The 20,184-nt window shown below is 40.1% G+C and overlaps 1 long non-coding RNA gene across 1 annotated transcript in view; it reads right to left on the bottom strand.

Annotated features, from left to right (window-relative positions):
* The window catches only part of LOC145534705 (uncharacterized), a 42,621-nt gene that overhangs the window by 6,045 nt on the left and 16,392 nt on the right, over positions 1 to 20,184 (bottom strand). The window contains exon 3 of the long non-coding RNA XR_014074893.1: positions 6,725 to 7,346. This is a non-coding gene — a long non-coding RNA (uncharacterized LOC145534705). The remainder of the gene's footprint in view (positions 1 to 6,724; positions 7,347 to 20,184) is intronic.

Below are 20,184 nucleotides of genomic sequence, written 5' to 3'. Positions count from 1 at the left end.
CTACCTTTGTTCTGCTCTATTGTTTAATATTCTAATATGTGAAGCATTTCATAGTTTATTTATATGGTCACTTATTGATGGGGTATTTGTGTGTCTTCAGAACTTTATTGTTGTAGAGAGGGCTGTTTTGACATTGTTGAACATAAGTCTTCATGCACGTGTTTAAGAGTTTCTTGGAGAACAGTATGGAGGTTTCTTTAAAAACTTAAAAATAGAGTTACCATATGATCCTGCAATCCCACTCTTGGGCATATATCCAGAGAAAACCATAATTTGAAAAGATACATGCACCCCAATGGTCATAGCATTACTATTTACAATAGTCAAGACATAACAGCTAAATGTCTGTCAACAGGTGAATGAATAAAGATACATGCATGCAATGGAATACTACTCAGCCATAAAAAATAATTAAATAATTATTGCCATTTTCAGCAACATGGATGGACCTAGAGATGATCATACTAAGAGAAATAAACCAGACAGAGAAATACAAATATCATAGGATATCACTTATATGTGGAATCTAAAAAAAAAAGATACAAATGAACTTAATATGCAAAACAGAAATAGGCCTATACAAATAGAAAACAAACTTAGAGTTATGAAAAGAGAATGGGAGAAGGGGTAAATTAGGAGTTTAGGATTATCATGTCCACAATGCTGTATATAAATTAGATAAGCAACAAGGACCTACTGTTTAGCACAGGGAACTATATTCCGTACTTTGCAACCATCTATAAAGGAAAAGAATCTGGAAAAGAGTAGATATAAATATACATATAACTGAATCACTTTGCTGTTCACCTGAAACTAACACAACATTGTGAATCAACTATACTTCAATTAAAAATAATGATTGAAATTGAAAAAGAATTTCTCTCTGACAAATGTGGAATTGCTGCATCCTAGGGTATATGAATGTTTAACTTCAGGACATAGAACCAAATGGTTTTCCAAAGTCAGTTGACCTAATTTTCACTCTCATTGGAATGTAGGTCCACAGTCCTTTAACATTTGTTGGACTTTTCCATTTTTGCTAATTGAATGGTTATCTTACTGGAGGTTTTATGTTTCTCTGACAATTAATAATGATGAATACTTCTCACGCTTACTGGCTGCTGAGAAATGTCTCTTCCTATATTTTGATCACTTTTCTCTTGGGTGGTGATTTTCTTACTGGTGTGTAGGAGATGTTGAGCGAGTTACTTGACCATTTGGAGATCATTTCTGTGTCTGTAAAGATGGGGATGATAGCTCAGTGTTCAGGGGTTGATTTTGATTCATGTTTACATAACGTAGCATAAATACTGGCCTAGAGCACAATAGATCATCAGAAAGAAAAGTTCTTGCTCGTTTCTTGGTCCTTCCCCACCGCTGGAGCCTCCATTTCGTAGACTAAGCTTTGTTAGAATTTGCCCCATTTGCTTAGTTGGAGAATCTCTGCTTATTGGCCTGGCCAGTGTAGTCCTACTAATATTTTTATTCTTTGGAGATTAAGCAATTCAGCGAACTCAGACTCTCTTGGGAGAAATGTGGGGAAAGGAAAGTTAGAAGGGAAGAGCTTCAGTGGAGTCTTTGGCAAAATAAATGAGAAAAAAATCAGCATCATTATTCCATTTTGCTTTCAATAGCCCTGTTGGTAAATGTTTAAACTGTGACTATTAATACAGCATGGACTTCCCAGGTGGCTCAAATGGTAAAGAATCTGCCTGCCAGTGCAGGAGAGGCAGGAGATGTGGGTTCAATCCTTGAGTCAGGAAGATCCCTTGGAGGAGGAAATGGCAACCCAGTCCAGTATTCTTGCCTGGAGAATCCCATGGACAGAGAACCCTGGTGGGCTACAGTCTGTGGGGTTGTAAAAAGTCAGACATGACTGAGCATGCAAACGCATTAATAGGGCATTGAAGAGACTTCCTTGGCAGTCCAGTGGTTAAGACTTTGCCTTCCAATGCAGGTTTGATCCCTGGTCGGGGAGCTAATATCCTACAAGCCTCGTGGCCAAAAAAAAAAAACAAAACATAAAACAGAAGCAATATTGTAACAATTCAATACGACTTTTTAAATGGTCTACATAAAAAATCTAATTAAAAATATGGCAATTGTGGGAAACTAAGGATTTCTAAAATCCTCATCTACACATTTACACTGAAAATTTGATATAAAGCAGAAGATTTTATGATGATGTCTGGGAGCCGGCGGTCCTAGGATGCCCTCTGTGACTTGCGGTGTTCTGTTTGCTGCTGCCACTGAAGCTGCTTCACAGCACTTTGCAGCACGCTGCACAGTCATGCAGAGAAGCTACAGAGGGGCCGGGAAAACGATTCAGAGACGAGTCTGAAGGACACTGTGGGATGCTGTGCCGTGATTGCTTCCTGCCCCTGGCTTGTTTTTTCGAGCTTTGAATTCAAGGAGAGTAGCTGGATGTGATCGGGAAACAATTGCCTTTACCTCCCTGGATCTGTTCGTGTTTCGTTGAGTCTATTCCTGGAGAAACAAAAGCCAGGATGCCCGCACTCCGGTCACTTTGAAACCGCTGCACTGCAGCATGCCCTCCTTCATCTGCCTCTATCTGTGCTCAAAGTCCCTCTTAGGATTTGGAGGTAACGTTTTTGTCTTCCTAACATGAATGTGTGCTTATGAGAAGTGACCATTTATCAAATTCTGAACAGGATAAATGCTGAAGCAAGTCCACTCATAAATTCAACCAGGGATATGGGGAAATTCTTCTTTAGGGCCTGAAGCCTCTGAAAACGTTGGTTCATTTGTGACTTTGTTATGTTGATTGTTCTCTAGTTTTTCTCTGGTTGAAAGGCTTTGCTTTTCAGTTTTTAGCAGGAAAACCTGGACGTGAGAATAGATGGGGTTTAGCTACAATGTCATCTCACCTTCCTCTTTATCTGTCTTAGTCTTTGCCAGTCTGATTCATCAGAAAGTCTTTGCTCTAAGGACACACACTTAAGAGTTAGGAAACAGCTTTCGGTCATGATGGCAACTTCCATGGAAGAAGTGGTTAAAAGCTTGAATGCGCTCCAAAGAGGAGAACGCCACAGGCTTATGCTCAGGCTTTGCAATTCACAAGCTGTAATTCGCTTTTCTTTGTGCCAAGAATTACACAGACTAGAATAGTCAAATGTAACTTAAATTTATTCTGGAAGTAATAGTAAAACAACTTCATTAAAGCATGGATGATACCTACACCTCAAAGGGAGGGAGCTGCCCGTCAGTCAAGCCAGGGATCTATTTCAGGCTGGAGAGTCTCATTGGCTGGACACCCTCAGTGGTTTCTGAGGGTCTGTTGTGGATCACGGGGGAAATGAATTTTAGCAATAACTGGTTTTAGAAGTAACTAATTAGCAAGGTATGTATACGGAAGCAGCAGGAAACTCAGAAAGGTTTCTCTGCAGGCTCTTCTCTTGTTGAAATCTTTTGATCTCGACATGTATTCTATCAAGTGGGTTCATAATATTTCCAAAGGGGGCTGTTTCCTGTGTCACCCACCTCGTCCTGAGAGACAAGGGGCTTTGACTGAACAAGAACCCAACCCCTTTCCTGCCAACTACTGAGTTGCTAATTTCTCTTAATTCTTTCCTTTTCTCAGAGTAACTTTCAAGAACAATATTATTATCTGGGAAATTTTGGTGTGATATTTTGAATATTATCTGTATTTTGTACCACACATTATTTTTCTGTGAATGTCTATTTCTGAACTATTTCTCACATTTGTTTTCAATGAATCCAGAAAGTTTTGCAGGACTATACAAAAATTAACCTTCTAGCATGGAACTTACAGAGAAAACAGGCCTCCCTTAATGGAGCCATTTTGCTTCAAATGAACCTTTTAGTTGGCAATTGGTAATTTTTTGCAACTTGCTGTTCAGTTGCTCCGTCATGTCCCATTCTTGCGACCCCATGGACTGCAGCACTCCAGTCTTCCCTGTCCTTCACTATCTCCCAGAGTTTGCTAAAACTCATGTTCATTGAATTGGTGATACCATCCAACTATCTTATCCTCTGTTGTTCCCTTCTCCCCTCTGCCCTCAATCTTTCCCAGCACCAGGGTCTTTTCCACTGAGTTGCCCCTTTGCATCAGGTGGCCAAAGTATTGGAGCTTCAGCTTCAGCATCAGTCTTTCCAGTGAATATTCAAGGTTGATTTCCCTTAGGATTGACTGGTTTGATCTCCTTGCACTCCAAGGGACTCTCAAGAGTCTTCTCCAGCACCACAGTTCAAAAGCATCAATTCTTTGGCTCTCAGCCTTCTTTACAGTCCAGCTCTCACATCTGTACATGACTACTAGAAAAATCATAGCTTTGACTATACTGATCTTTGTTGGCAAAGTGATGTCTCTGCTTTTTAGTACACATAGGGTATGCCTGGTTCCTCCAGAATAAATTGACAACACTTGAGAAATGTTGTCCGCCTGAGGGCTTACTAGAGACTCCTTGCCCAGGAGTGTTATTGGTGGCTGGTCCCATGGACATCCTCTACCATGTTCCCATCAAAATTCCAGGCTCCTGGAGGAAAGTGGGTATTCGGCATAAGCCATGTGGTTTGTACCAACAGTTTGGGCCAAGAGAGTCACCTGATCAGTTGAAAGCAGAGGGAACTCTCCCCCTAGTCCAAGTTCCCAGGTACCAGCCAAGGGGCAGTCCTACAAAGAGGCCTTTCTAAGGATAGCAGATCAACCATGCCGCGCTCACACTTCTCCACACAGGATCTATTGAAGGTTATTGAACAGCTACAGTGACCTTGAAAACCGTGGTTTGAAAGATTTCATTGGAGTGGAGTGGAGAACAGAGTGGAGTAGCTGGTGAGACACTGGAGCCAGGAGATTGGAGATAATCTAGCCCAAATCTCAGACGTCAGTGTGAGAATAAAAAGAGGAGGGATGGTTGGTAGGAAGAACAAACAGGTTAGAGATAAGCAATGCAGGGATAGGAAGTGGTGTCTAGGTCTGGGAGGTGAAATACCCGGAAGGCTTTTTACTGATAGAGGAGGATTACTTATGTAGAGCCCCTGGATGGGAAGGGAGACATTCTAAATTCTGGATATATTGATATAACATTTATTTATATTATTGCATATCATATTTATAATATATTAAGGGCTTCCCAGGTGGCACTAGTGGTAAAGAATCCTCTTGCCAATGCAGGAGATGCAAGAGACTCAAGTTTGATCCCTGGGTTGGGAAGATCTCCTGGAGGAGGGCATGGCAACCCACATATTATTTATATTAATATATATTATTCATAATATTTATATCTTATATATTATTCATATCATATACAACATATTGTGAAAGTGAAGTCACTCAGTCGTGTCCGACTCTTTGTGACCCCACGGTCTGTAGCCTACCAGCCTCCTCTGTCCGTGGGATTTTCCAGGCAAGAATACTGGAGTGGGTTGCCATTTCCTTCTCCAGGGGATCTTCCCAACCCAGGGATCGAACCCAGGTCTCCCGCATTGCAGGCAGATGCTTTACCACCTGAGCCATCAGGGAAGCATGTATTATTACACATAATCAAATTATATGTATATTATATATTATAAAGTATGTATATTTTACCACCAATGAAATACATTCAAGATATTGGTAAATTACATTAGAAAAACTGATTCTAACTTGAAACTCATGTCCAAGGTATGTTTTTATGTCATGAGTAGACAATGAGAGTAAATCACATAATAAAATAATTAGTGTTGAGAGGAAAATTTAAATTGTATTAGCTGTAAAGGACACACTGGTAACAGACATAATTTTAACCTAGAAATATTATTAATGTCATTTTAAAGTATTATATTTTAGCCAGCTTATTCCAGCATTGTATTCTACTTACCAATCGTTAACAATTGGAATCCTTTACCAAAAGAGCTGTCTAATCTAGTCTTGATTTTTTTAAACATAAGTAGCTCCTTTGTTTTAAATTTGTTTGTAAGAAAGAAGTATTGTGTGAACAATTCCCTAGAGGTTTGTTTGCTACAAGGTATAGATTTCTGGTTGGAGTTGATTTAGAAAAGAAACATAGGAAATGGAGTCTGTTAGGGGAATGGGAAGTAATGAGGTCTCTGGTCATTGAACCAAATTGATGAAACAATGTTTGTGTACACACTTCTAAGAAAAACTCTCTTCTCAGTGATTATCTATACAACATGGGCAGATGCCAGCTGCCTGGGAGAGTATCTGTGCTGTGTCTCTAGTCACAACAGCTTCTGAGAATCCAGTTATATTTCCTCCCCATAGTTACTACCATTGATATCCTGCTGCTGCTGCTAAGTCACTTCAGTCATGTCCGACTCTGTGTGACCCCATAGACAGCAGCCCACCAGGCTCCTCTGTCCCTGGGATTTTCCAGGCAAGAATACTGGAGTGGGTTGCCATTTCCTTCTCCAAAGCATGCATGCATGCTAAGTCGCTTCAGTCATGTCCGACTCTGTGCGACCCCATAGATGGCAGCCCACCAGGCTCCTCTGTCCACACTATTCTCTAGGCAAGAATACTGAAGTGAGTTGCCATTTCCTTCTCTGCTAAATATCCTAGTCCTCTTTATTGATTAGCACATAACTGCTTTTGATCAGACTAATAACCACTTTACTTAACTAGAGCAATGTTTCTACATTCCCCATTTTTTTTTTTTAGTGAAGGTTCTCTCTCACTTGCAAGGGTGGAAAATACAGTAACAGGTTTGGGATCATTTTTAGAGCTGCCCGTGTGGGGCAATACCTGTGATGCAGGAGCTGGGCAAAGCTACTTCATAAATACGTCTTGTGGAGATGATATTCTTGTGTTATACAAATTGGATATGTCAGGATTTTAAATGTCACTTTGGGATTTAATGTGAGAAATTCCTGACTGGCATTTTCTTGACTTTCCTTAGAAGTGACCCTGTAGTCACAGAAACTTAGTTTCAATTCGTTGCTGCTCAGATGTGAGATTTTTCTCTTTCCTTCTTGCAAGTCCAGCCCCCACCTACTCCTGTTACTCAGAACTCCTGCCATCTTCTTTGAATGTCAGTACTCCCATGAGTTGGCAGTGGGGTGGGGGGAGATAAATGGGACATACTGAATCCTCTTTGGCTTCACAAAGTAGAGGTCTAAAAGCAGGAAGAAGACCGTCTTTCTCTTCCATGCAACTAATTTTGCTTATTGTTAATTCTTAAAACTCATATCCCATATTGCTCGAAAGTACTTGAGTTAGGCATCCCAATTGTTCCAACAGAATAAATGGTGGAGGAAGTCAGGGTTAAAAGACAATCCAGGAAGGGAAAAGCAGAGCCAGGACCAGGTGAGTCTGAGAGGTATGTACCTTCATGCCTTGTGGACGAGGTAGGTTGCAGGTTTAACTCCTGCAGGGAAAGTGAAGAGGAAGACATGATTAGTGACAGATCTGAAATATCTTAAGATAAAAACCCCAGTTTGTCCTACTCCTGAAACCTGAGAAGAGATTCTTCCAGATGCTCTTTAAGGGTAATGTAAAGGATGATGATTCACCAGCACCCTATAACAGAGAGTGAGACTCATATGGCTGTTGGTTAGGACCTCGTCAGTAGATGCTTATTTACATGCCACACAAACCTACGTAAGCAGAAGCAGTTCTAAACAGACCACCGATTCCCAGTACATTTGTTGTTGTTCAGTCGCTCAGTCATGTCTGACTCTTTGTGACCCTATGGACTGCAGCACACCAGGCTTCCCTGTCCTTCACTATCTCCTGGAGTTTGCTCAGACTCATGTCCATTGGGTCGGTGATGCTATCTAACCATCTCATCCTCTGCCATTTCCTTTTCCTTTTGCCCTCAATCTTTCCCAGCATCAGGGTCTTTTCCAGTGAGTCACCCCTTTGCATCAGGTGGCCAAAGTATTGGAGATTCAGCTTCAGCATCAGTCCTTCCAGTGAATAATCAGGGTTGATTTCCTTTAGGATGGACTGGTTGGATCTCCTTGCAGTCCAAGGGACTCTCAAGAGTCTTCTCCAACACCACAATTCAAAAGCATCAATTCTTTGGCACTTAGATTTCTTTATGGTCCAACTCTCACATCCGTACATAACTACTGGAAAAACCATAACTTTGACTATACTGACCTTTGTTGGCAAAGCTATCCCTGTTTTTTTAATATGCTGTCTAGGTTTGTCACAGCTTTTCTTCCAGGGAGCAAGCATCTTTTAATTTCATGACTACAGTCACTATCTGCAGTGATTTTGGAGCCCAAGAAGATAAAATCTGTCACTGTTTCTACTTTTTCCCCATCTATTTGCCATGAAGTTATGGGACCGGATGCCATGATCTTCGTTTTTTGAATGCTGAATTTCAGGCCACGTTTTTCACTGTCCTCTTTCACTTTCATCAAGAGACTCTTTAGTTCCTCTTTGCTTTCTGCTATTAGAGTGGTATCATCTGCATATCTGAGGTTATTGATATTTCTCCTGGCAATCTTGATTCCAGCTTGTGATTCATCCAGCCCAGCATTTCACATGATGTACTCTGCATATAAGCTAAATAAGCAGAGTGACAATATACAGCCTTGACGTACTCCTTTCCCAATTTTGAACCAGTCTATTGTTCCACCTGCAGTTCTAACTGTTGCTTCTTGACCTGTGTACAGGTTTCTCAGGAGACAGGTAAGGTGGTCTGGTATTCAGCCTAAGAGGTTAACATTTGTCTACAGACAAGAGGCAGGTGGAGGACATGGGGGGTGGGGAGGTCTCTTCCAGGAAGGCCCCACAGGGTCCTGCTCAATTATGGAAGGACAGAGTTAATTTTTTCTACTCAGATTCAAAGACACATCCCTAAATGGACGGTCACTGTGGCTTCACTCAGGTATGATACAAAGGAGGACCCACAGCAGGGATAAAAATCCACTTCAAACCAACACGGAACCTGATTCTAAATCAGGTTTCCTACATTTATAGCAGTTATCTGGAAAAGTTAAATTTTAGGGGTAGGAATCATTGAACACCACATTGCCCAGAAATGAAATGTCATTAAAAGCAGATTATGTTTTGCCCACTGGAAAAGAGTCCTAAAATGCATCATGCTGAAATGCAATTAATTACCCAAGAGCTACGAATCCTCAGGGGCCTAGCATTTGGTACAGAACAGGCTGAAAAAAATAAACTCCAAGAAATGATGCTTAAATTTTGATCACATTGCTGCTCATGTCAAAATAGAGTCTAGCCAACCTAGAGAACATTTGCATTCCTTTCTCTAAAATAATTTTTTAATAAGCAGGTCAATGTTTGGAAAATGGAATTTTATTTGACGTGAACTAATGGCTCAATGGTGAGGAAATTTAGAACCAATGTGTATTTCTGATGCCTCTTGCAATGTTTTCAAATGTGTTCACAACCACTCTTCTCAGAGTACATGACTTCAGAATGCTGAAAGTTTTCCACTTTACCCTTCAAAATGTGGTAATATAACAGAGAAGTCCATTTCAAAGCAATGCACATAATTTAAATTCTCCATGTGTACTGGACTTATATTCAGAAAGAAAGAAAGTCTCTAAAAACTTGGCATTTGATAAGAAAAAACATACAGACTATTCAACACAATGAAACCTATTTTATTTCAAGGATTACGAAGTTAGATGGAAAAATGCTGATAAGCTTGCTTTTCCATAATGACTTCAGTCTGCTCCCTCACCTCTGACATCTCTTGCCACATCTCTGTTGCCAGGCAACAGCAGAGAAATAAAACCTGTGTGAGTAAGGAAACTTCCCTACATAAGGAACTACATCAGAATGGCCTGTATTCTTGAAGATGATGAACCACTCATTTAGAATTTTAAATGCATTTTTTTATGTTAAAAATATTATCAATAGCAATTCAGTGCCCCAGCCAGCTGCTATAATTCTGTTTAACTCTTGATGCCCTTCCAGGATTGGAAAGTAGCACCTTTTCTATCCAGAGTGAACAGGACAGGTAGTAAACACCTCTACCTCCAGACAGCCTCCTTATAAGAATTATAATAACTGTCCCATAACCAACAAATAATACTCTTTTTAAAGACTCATTAGTAAGTCAAAGACAAATATCATATAACATCACATATGACGATATGTAGAATCTAAAAAAAAAGTGACACAAATGAACTCATTTACAAAACAGAAATAGACCCACAGCCATAGAAAACAAACTTATGGCTACCAAAGGGAAAAGAGCAGGAGGGATAAATTAGGAGTTTGTGATTAACATATACATACTCACACTATTATATTTAGAATATACAAACAATAAGGACCTACTGTATAGCACAGGAAACTGTACTCAATATCTTGTAATAACCTATAATGGAAAAGAATCTGAATAAAATATATATATATATATAACTGAGTCACTTTGCTGTACACCTGAAACTAACAAAGCATTGTGAATTAACTATACTTTAATTAAAAAAGAGTGAATTACCAAAACATTTATCATACTAAATTCTAATGTCCTGAGTACAAAAAAAGACTCATTCGTGTACATTTTAGAAAGCTTGACTCATAAATGGGAAACATAGAAAAGAAAACAGCACTTATTACAAGTTTTGAAGAGGTATGTCTTCAGCTCTAAGCAAAGTTCATCTAGCTGTATAGCTGAACTTTGCTATAAAAGTACCACAGTTTTGGAGAAGGAACTGGCAACCCACTCGGGTATTCTTGCCTGGGAAATCCCATTGACAGAGGAGCCTGGGTGCTAGACTCCATGGGGTCGCAAAAGAGTAAGGCATGACTTAGCAACTAAACAACAAATCCCCCATGACCTCATTCTAAGTAGTTCATTTCAAAAGACCCTATTTCCAGCTAAGGTCACATTCTGAGTTTCTGGATAAACTTTTTTTTTTTGAGAGAGAGACGCTATTCACCTTAGTACAGTGATAGTCTGTGTGTCTCAAGGGAATTGATATTTTGCAATCACTAGTTATAGTGTTCTATCTATGCCCAGTAAGTCCATTTAGGTAAAATTTTGAACCAATTCTAACATAAGACTACAATTTTTCTTTTCTTTTATTAGTTACTGAGTGTGATAAATATCAATCGTGATTTGGATGTTTGCATTTCTTTTTAATTCTGTCAGTTTCTACCATGTATATTTTTAGTTGTCTTGGTTGTATACAAATTTAAAATTTTCAGATATCGACTTAGATTTAATATTTTCATTAATAAATATCCCTTTAAAAGCAAGAAAGTACCACAATTTCATTATACCTATATCAGTTCCGACTGAACTGAACTGATACCAATATATTTCCATAGGGAAATATATTAAGAATTCCAACTAGGGACACAAGATAAACATCTTCCACTTAGAGGCAGTGAAAGTAAGCTATTGAAAGCTGTGTGCGCCTGGGAAATACACAGAGGAAAAGAAGCAAGGTTTTTACCTCTGGGTAAGAGAAATATATATCTCTGAGTTAGTCACCTAACCTAGTGTTAAGAACTGTGTAGTAAAATACAGTTGCCCCTTAAGAGGCCAAGAACATGCTCCCCTCTCACCCCTCCCTCTCATCCCTCAGGGGGGCTACTCATTCACAACGGGGGCATCACTAATCTGCAAACTATGTTGTATTGTATATTACACCTCAGCAACGTTTTAATCTAATTGTTCACAAGCCCTGCTGACTCTTAATTGCTGTTTTGGTCATGCACCCAACAGTGACAGTGATTCCAAATTAGAAAGTGAGTGACTGGTAGTAAACATTTGATTAACTTCATACAATAAGTACCAATACTTGCTAAAAATATTTTGGGGTAGCTGACCACCCTCTTTGAAATGAAGCCATCAAACTAAAAATGTTCTGCTTACCAAAACAAATTCTGCTGTTATTATTTTGTTTCATTTTTTTTTCCTTTAGATTGCCTCTAGATCTGAAGGGCTAACTTTGAGAATTCCTATTCCAGATTACTGAAAATTGTGCTAAAAAGCTACGAAATCCCATTAAAAGAAAACATTACCCAGTCAAATCTACTGATTATAATCAAGATACATTTTATAAAATTGTATTTATGGAAAAGGTCCATTGTTGGTTGTTGTTGTTCAGTTGCTACGTCATGTCCGACTCTTTGCGCCCCATGGTCTGCAGCACATCAGGCTCCCCTGTCCTTCACTATCTCCCAAAGTCTTCTCAAATTCATGTCCATTTAGCTGGTGATGCTATCTAACCATCTCATCCTCTGCCGCCCCCTTCTCCTTTTGCCATCAATCTTTCCCAGCATCAGGGTCTTTTCCAATGGGTTGGCTCTTTGTATCAGGTGGCCAAAGTATTTGGAGCTTCAGCTTCAGCATCAGTCCTTCCATGGAATATTCATGGGTGATTTCCTTTAGGACTGACTGGCTTGATCTCCTTGCAGGAGCTTGCATAATCGGCACTAAACTCAATCTTTTCAATAGTTCCTTAAGTTTTTATAACTGAAAGTCTTAGTTATCTTTTTGTCATTGTTCAGCTTGAGTTTCTTGTAGAATTTCTTAAGTTCAAAGCATGCTGGGGCTATGCCAAGGCTCTTTGAGGAAGTGGGTAACACACAACAACATATTCAATAACAACTTCTTAATTTGGAAATCCGGGGATCTGAAAGTATGGACTTGAAGAACAAAATACTTTACATGCTTCCTCCATGAGAGATCCTGGGAATAATCTGTATATATATACGCTAGGAACATTACTGTAACTTCGTTAGTCTCTCCTCTTGTTGACAAATAATCAGTATCACCCAGAGATGTTTTGCATTTAATCAGGGCTTGAGTATACCCCAGGGAGCACTCTAGCAAATGTGGAGAGACCTCTGGGAAATCTACATCCATATTTTCACATCTAGTGTTTCGAAAACATTCTTTGATATTCAACAAAGCCTTTGCTTTCTCTCATATCTGACTGTTTTTCTTTGTAACCATCAGAAGAATTGGTATAAACCATCATGGAAGGAGAAAGGCAGCTTTTGAGCATGGATGGGACAGTACTGCATTGAGGACCAGTGATCTTCATACTTTTTGCTTGTATGCCACCTAAAAAAAGTTTGAGAAACTATGTACCCCTTGTCCATTTTTAGGCTTATATCTAATTGCTTTTACACTAAATTTTTTCATATCAAATTTAAATGGTTATACCGCACATGGTTTTAGCTATCATGCATATATGATACTTTTCATAATCAAACAAGTACATCACTCTTCTATATGTATCTTTTAAATTCTGTAGCGCTCTTCCTGACACAGGGATCGAACCCAGGTTTCCCACGTAACAGACAGATTTTTTACCATCTGAACCACCAGGGAAGCCCCAGGAATACTGGAGTGGGTAGCCATTCTCTTCTCCAGGGGATTTTCCTGACCCAGGGATTGAACTTGGGTCTCTTGCATTGCAGACAGATTCTTTACCTTCTGAGCCACCAGGGAAGCCCTAGTAGTTTCCTACTGGCCATCTATTTTACAAGGACAGGAGCAAGCATTTCTTTTGCAGATATTTTGCATCATTTCTTTTTCTCCTTAAACTTTTTTTCTACTTCTCCATAGAATATAACCCTCATATGGTATTTTTATGCTTGAAAGTATTTTATTGATTGCCTATCATAATTCTCTGCAAAAAATGGGTATGTAAATTGAAATTTGAACTTCATTTTTCACTTTATGTGACATAGTATTCTGTGTTTGACCTACTGTGCAGCACAAGGAACTATCCTCAATATTTTATAATAACCTATAGGAGTGAAGAGTCTGAAAGAGAATATATATATTCACTTTGCTGTACACCTGAAAGTAACACATTATAAATCAACTATACTTCCAGAAAGAGAAAAACGAATGTCATATAATATCACTTCTGTGTGGAATCTAGAAAAATGATACAGATGAACTTATTTGCAAAGCAGAAATAGAGACACAGACATAGAGAAAAAACATGTGGATACCAAGGAAGGAAGGCAGGCGTGGGATGAACTGCGAGATTGGGATTGATACATGTAAGTGCTGCTGCTGCTGCTGCTAAGTCGCTTTAGTCGCGTCCGACTCTGTGCGACCCCATAGACGGCAGCCCACCAGGCTCCTTCGTCCCTGGGATTCTCCAGGCAAGAATATTGGAGTGGGTTGCCATTTCCTTCTCCAGTGCATGAAAGGGAAAAGTGAAAGTGAAGTTGCTCAGTCGTGTCTGACTCTTCGCGACCCCATGGGCTGTAGCCTACCAGGAGTGTGTGCTAAGTCCCTTAGTCGTGTCTGACTCTGTGTGACCCTATGCACTGTACCCTGCAAGGCTCCTCTGTCCATGAGATTCACCAGGCAAGAATACTGGAGTGGGTTGCCAGGCCCTCCTCCAGGGGATCTTCCCTACTCAGGGATTGAACCTGGGTCTCCCACATATCAGGCAGATTCTTTACCATCTGAGCCACGAGAACATATACACACTACTATGTATAAAACAGTAAACTAATGAGAACCTACTACATAACACAATGAACTCTGTTCAGTGCTCTCTGGTGAACGAAATGGGAAGGAAATATTATTGGCACTACTCTTGTTGGATGGATTCTTCCCTATCTTTCAGCTCACAGTGAGTGCTGTTAGCAGCTTCCTCCCCTCACCATGTCAGCCTGGGGGTGATAAAGTATACCTCCTCTTCCCATTCTGGTGCCTCATCACCCTTGTTGGCTTCTCTAAAATTCCCTACGCTATTTCTCCGAAATTCACAGCTGCATACGCCTTGCTTCCTGGGGCAGTCTTGATGGATACATCCACAAATCAAGCTAATAGAATCAGTAGTCTAAAATAGTCTTAAAATATCAACAAATTGAACTGCATTATGTTTTTCTGTGTGTGGTACTGTTTAAGGCAAATAGGATTTCCTCTATGGTCATTTATGTCACTTCCAAAGATAATTGTTTGGTGGCTTGGTTATTAAGTGAGAGCCATGAAACCTGACAACATGACACACTTACAGGCAGATGCTGGAAAAACAGTGAGTATTCAAGCCCTTGGTGTCCCAGATATTTTGTAGAATGTCCCTCCATTTGGCTTTGTCTCATGTATGTGAAAGTGTTAGTTGCTCAGTCATGTCCAATTTTTTGCAACCCTATGGGCTGCAGCCCGCCAGGCTCCTCTGTCCCTGGAATTCTCCAGGGCAGAATATTAGAGTGGGTAGCCATTCTCTTCTCCAGGGGATCTTCACAATCCAGGGATTGAACCTGGGTCTCCTGCATTGCAGGCAGATTCTTTACTGACTGAGCCACCAGGGAAGTCCCATGTTTCCCGTGAATAGACTGAGGTCATGCATTTGGGGAAGAACCTACACGGGTGATGTGACCTCTCAGTGCATCGTGTCAGGGAGCCTGTGACCTCTGTGTTAATATTATTGACAATGTCAACTTTCATCACCTGAGTTAAGGTGGTTCCGACTATAAGGAGGGTAACATGCATCCTTCTGTAGTTAATAAATATTTGTGGGGAGATACTCTGAAACTTAAACTTTCACCCCCTAATTTTGGCATTCATCCATGGATCTGCTGATTTTTCTATTTCCTTCATTCATCCTATAATTATTAGTTGGGATTCTTCTGTAAAAGTTGTGCCTTCTCCTATTTCCATTTATTTAGTCATTTATTTATAATGGTACGGAGTCATGGATATTTACTTGATTCTTTGGGTTATACTCCAGGATCATCCTTATTTCTTTTTTTTGCTCAAATTGTTCCAGGAGCTCCCATGTCCCTTCCATTATGCCCAACTTATTTTTAGGCACTTTCTTTATGGCTCAAAGGATGCTGCAGGCTCAGCACATGAAGCACATTTATATGATTTTTAATTATGTATCCTACTTGAAAATTAAAATTTCTCCTTGGACATCTCATTCAGTCGACCACTAGCCTTTTAGAAGGATTTGCCACGTGTGGCCATAAGAAAACCGCAGAAGATAATACATTCTTTGTTCCTTCCCCCCAATATAATGTCTTGGAAATTACCATGTAAAGTAAGGAACGTAACATTTGAGTCACATAACAAGGCTTGCCATTCAATTTCCTTTCAATAAACATGCAGATGTTCCCCTTCCTGATCAATGTACCCGAACAAATGTAGATTTTTTTCTGGAATGGTGCAGTGGGGTATCCTGCAGTGTTCTCCAGAGCTGTTAGGATCTGCAGGCTTCTTTCCCCTATTCAGATAGACTTTGTACTTCACCTGAGGCTTTGTCTTTGTTCAGTAACAGGTTGTCTCTTCCTACAGAGTGAATTGTTTGAAAAAGTTAAAATTAAAAAAGTTACTCTTATCAGGCAGTTTGTGTTCCCAAAGTTGTTTAGTCTTTCTAAATGCTTCCCTGGGAGAACTGTTTCTAAACAACCAATTTTAAGGTAGGGATGAGAGTTCTTCATTCTTTTTTTTTCTTCTATGTTTATTTATTTATTTGGCTGCATTTATGTTTTAGTTGTGGCACTTGGGGTCTTCATGGCATCATGCGGGATCTTTGTTTTGGCACACAGACTCTCTAGTTCTGGCACACAGGCTCAGGAGTTGTGACATGCGTGTGGGCTTAGTTGCTCCTCGGTATGTAGGATCTTAGTTGCTGGGCCAGGGATCAAACCCACATTCCCTGTATTGCAAGGTGGATTCTTAATGACTGGACAGCTAGGGAAGTCCTTGTTCTTCATTCTTAAAGTTACTGCATCTAGATTAGTAAAGACTATGGATGTCTTCTTTACTCCTTCACTCATCAGGCAGTTGCTATGCAATTAATCAAGGGAACCCATCTAATTTTAGGTTGAACTTTAATTAGCTCTTGTGCTATCACCATTTTTATTTCGCCGTTTTATACAAACACTTTAGATTACTTTCAGCATTTCTGAAACTCAAAGTTTTGGAAAAACCTGATCCAACACACAGACGCCAAGAGGATTTGCAGGGAGCATCTTGGGGAGGTCACTGGAGGTGCATATATTTTCGTGTCTGGATGGTATAGTAGAGTTTGAGCCAAAGATCAAACTAAGATGGCAAATAAAAAATAGCCTACCTAGAGAGATAGGCGAAATAGCATGTTCGTGCTTTAGCATGCATAAAGGCAAATTTTAAACTGTAATATCTAACGTCGTGATATAGGTGCAATATCATGAAATTTTCTCTCATCTTTTTGAAAACTGCTAATTATGTGGTTTGGGTAGACTCCGGGAGTTGATGATGGACAGAGAGGCCTGGCGTGCTGCAATTCATGGGGTCGCAAAGAGTCGGACACGACTGAGCAACTGAACTGAACTGAACTGAATTATGTGGTAGGTGAATAATATTTTATTTAGATCACATACCAAGAATCTGAGGTAGTTATTAAGCCATCAGTAATGTTGTTTAGTATTCATTAGTTTTTCTAGAGAAGCAACCAAGTAAATACTGCCTGACTGATATGAACTGCAAGAAGGTTTCAAATTAATCCAAATAATCATGAATTTATAAACACTGACATCCACAGGTTCATTTGTAGATTGATTGTTTGGAGCTCAGAAGACAGACTATTTTAGTGGTTGGCTTCCCAGGTAATTGGATGGTCTGTTTCAGCCCTTTGAAGAACGGATTGTTGTTGTTGTTTTTCAGTTGCTAAGTTGTGTCCGACTCTTTGTGACCCCACGGACTGCAGCATACCAGGCTTCCCTGTTCTTCGCTATTTCCTGGAATTTGCTCAAACTCATCTCCATTGAGTCAATGATGCCATCCAACTATCTCATCCTCTGTCGCCCCATTCTCCTCCTGCCCTCAATCTTTTCCAGCATCAGGGTCTTTTCCAATGAGTTGGCCCTTTACATCAGGTGGCCAAAGTATTAGAGCTAAACTGTAGTATTTCAATTCTACTGAATTGACGTTTTTTGCATGGCAGCTATGAAACTTTGCTTTGGGGATCCTATCTCTGGTGAGAATTCAGTTAGCTAGGATTTCACAGATGGCCCCTATATAAGATTCTTCTGGTGTCCTAAGCTGGGGGAGAAGCAGGGCCCTCTTGGCAACCGGGACTTCCTGTAGTTGAGGTAGGTCCTTCAGGTACCCATAACTTTCTCTCTCTTTGCATAAAATTGATATTCTAAATTAGGAACCTAGGGAAATTTTTCTTCTCCATTAATTTGAAAATAGGGCTGTTAAAAGTCCAGACTTAATGATATGAGAACATTTCATGATAGAAAGACATCATCATCTATTCTCCTGATCAACTTGGGAGTAACTGTGGCTGCCTTGACTTCATAAAGATAAAACTGCTGCCAAATATTTTGAAGATCACAAAGTTCTCCACAGGAAAAAATAAATGTATATTCATCTTCATAAGGAATACATGCCAAATTTTTCTTTTTTGAGGTACTCTACAGAAATGGGTCCTGGAAACTTTTTATTTTAAAAACTATCATTTAATTAATTTCAGACACTGTGTAATCTTGGCAAGGAAAATTCTTGTAACGTTCAAAAAACTCAGACTTGATGTAGTCTAATTGAATTAAAGCACCACTACTGAAAACTAAGTACATTTGTAGAATATGAATGTCTGTCCTGTGGTGCCCTCTCCCAGATAATGACCCTTGGGGAAATGAATGTGTTTCTACATCAATATGAATGCTGCTGCTGCTGCTGCTGCTGCTACTAAGTCACTTGAGTCGTGTCCGACTCTGTGCGACCCCATAGATGGCAGCCCACCAGGCTCCCCTGTCCCTGGGATTCTCCAGGCAGGAACACTGGAGTGGGTTGCCATTTCCTTCTCCAATGCATGAAAGTGAAAAGTGAAAGTGAAGTCACTTAGTCGTGTCTGACTCAGCGACCCCATGGACTGCAGCCTACCAGACTCCTCCATCCATGGGATTTTCCAGGCAAGAGTACTGGAGTGGGGTGTGGGCTTCCTATGCCTTAGACACACTAGGAAGAGCTTAACATATTTGATTCTGAAGCAACCCTAGGAAGAGGGTGGTGTGGTCATTCCCACTTTGCATTGAAATCACTGAGGCCTTGAAGGATAATTTACTGGGCTTCCCCAGTGGCTCAATGGTAAAGAATCTGCCTGTAAAGCAGGAGACACAGGAGACATGGATTCGATCACTTGGTCGGGAAGATCCCCTGGAGCAGGGCATAGCAACCCACTCCACTATTCTTGCTGGGAAAATCCCATGGACAGAGGAGCCTGGCAGGCTATGGTCCTTAGGGTCACAAAGAGTTGAACACGACCAAAGCAACTGAGCACTAGAGATTCCAGAGTCAGGTTTAAACACAACTCTTAACACCTAGTCTGTGCAGCTTCTATATAATTAAATTTAATGTGTAATTATTTTTCATACTAGAAGCTCAAACCCTCCCTGTAAACATAATGGTAGCTGGATACACATCCCATTCTCTGTTACTCATTTCTGAGATTTTTGTAGGCTCATTTCTGCTTCCCATTTAAAAGGGTCCCAGAGTGCTTCCCTTTGACACTGGAAATTTTTATCCACTAGCAAAGCCCTGTTTCAAGGCCCCGGGTTCTAGTAATCCTGCATGGTTATTGTAGGGTTCTATGTTTGCATGGATTACAGAAAGCGTGGCCATTATATGAAAAAAAAATTTTTTTTAGCAAATATATTGGAGAAGGCAATGGCAACCCACTCCAGTACTCTTGCCTGGAAAATCCCATGGATGGAGGAGCCTGGTAGGCTGCAGTCCATGGTGTCGCAAAGAGTCGGACATGACTGAAGTGACTTAGCAGCAGCAGCAGCAAATATATCAGAGAGCATTCATTCAAAGGAATGTTGTCTTCTTGGAGAGGGAGAGGAGAGAGCTGTCAAGTAAATACTTCTGTGCACACAAGTGCAGTTCTATCTGTAAGATCTTGGTTGTGACCTTGGGCATGGACTGAATTTTTAAGGTGTGAGATGGTACAATATAGATTTAGGGGTTTTCTGAATCTCAAGTGATAGAGTGTATGTAACATATTTACTGAGTGCCTGGCAGATAGTAGGCTGTCAATAAATAAGAGCTATGTTTGCTAGTGGAGATGGTTCTGTGGCTCAGAGTCTTTTTGGAACTGCTTTTTGAATTTCCTTCCAGACTAGTCCATTAAACTCTTTTAAGAACTCAGTTGAATGTGTTTATAGTTAGAACTCCAGGTTTGTGTCTCTCTTTTTGTTTTTTTTTGATGGCCAATGGCTCTGACCCCAGTTGATCCCTTTATTCATTAGTCTGGTGCTAAATCATTTTGTCTCCTTCAAAAAATATATCTATCTTC

Source organism: Giraffa tippelskirchi, chromosome 14 (assembly GCF_054371585.1).
Source record: "Giraffa tippelskirchi isolate mGirTip1 chromosome 14, T2T-mGirTip1v1.2.pri, whole genome shotgun sequence".
Lineage (NCBI taxonomy): Eukaryota > Metazoa > Chordata > Mammalia > Artiodactyla > Giraffidae > Giraffa > Giraffa tippelskirchi.
Note: the sequence above shows the minus strand (reverse complement) of the source record. Positions and strands in the feature narration are given on the sequence as shown.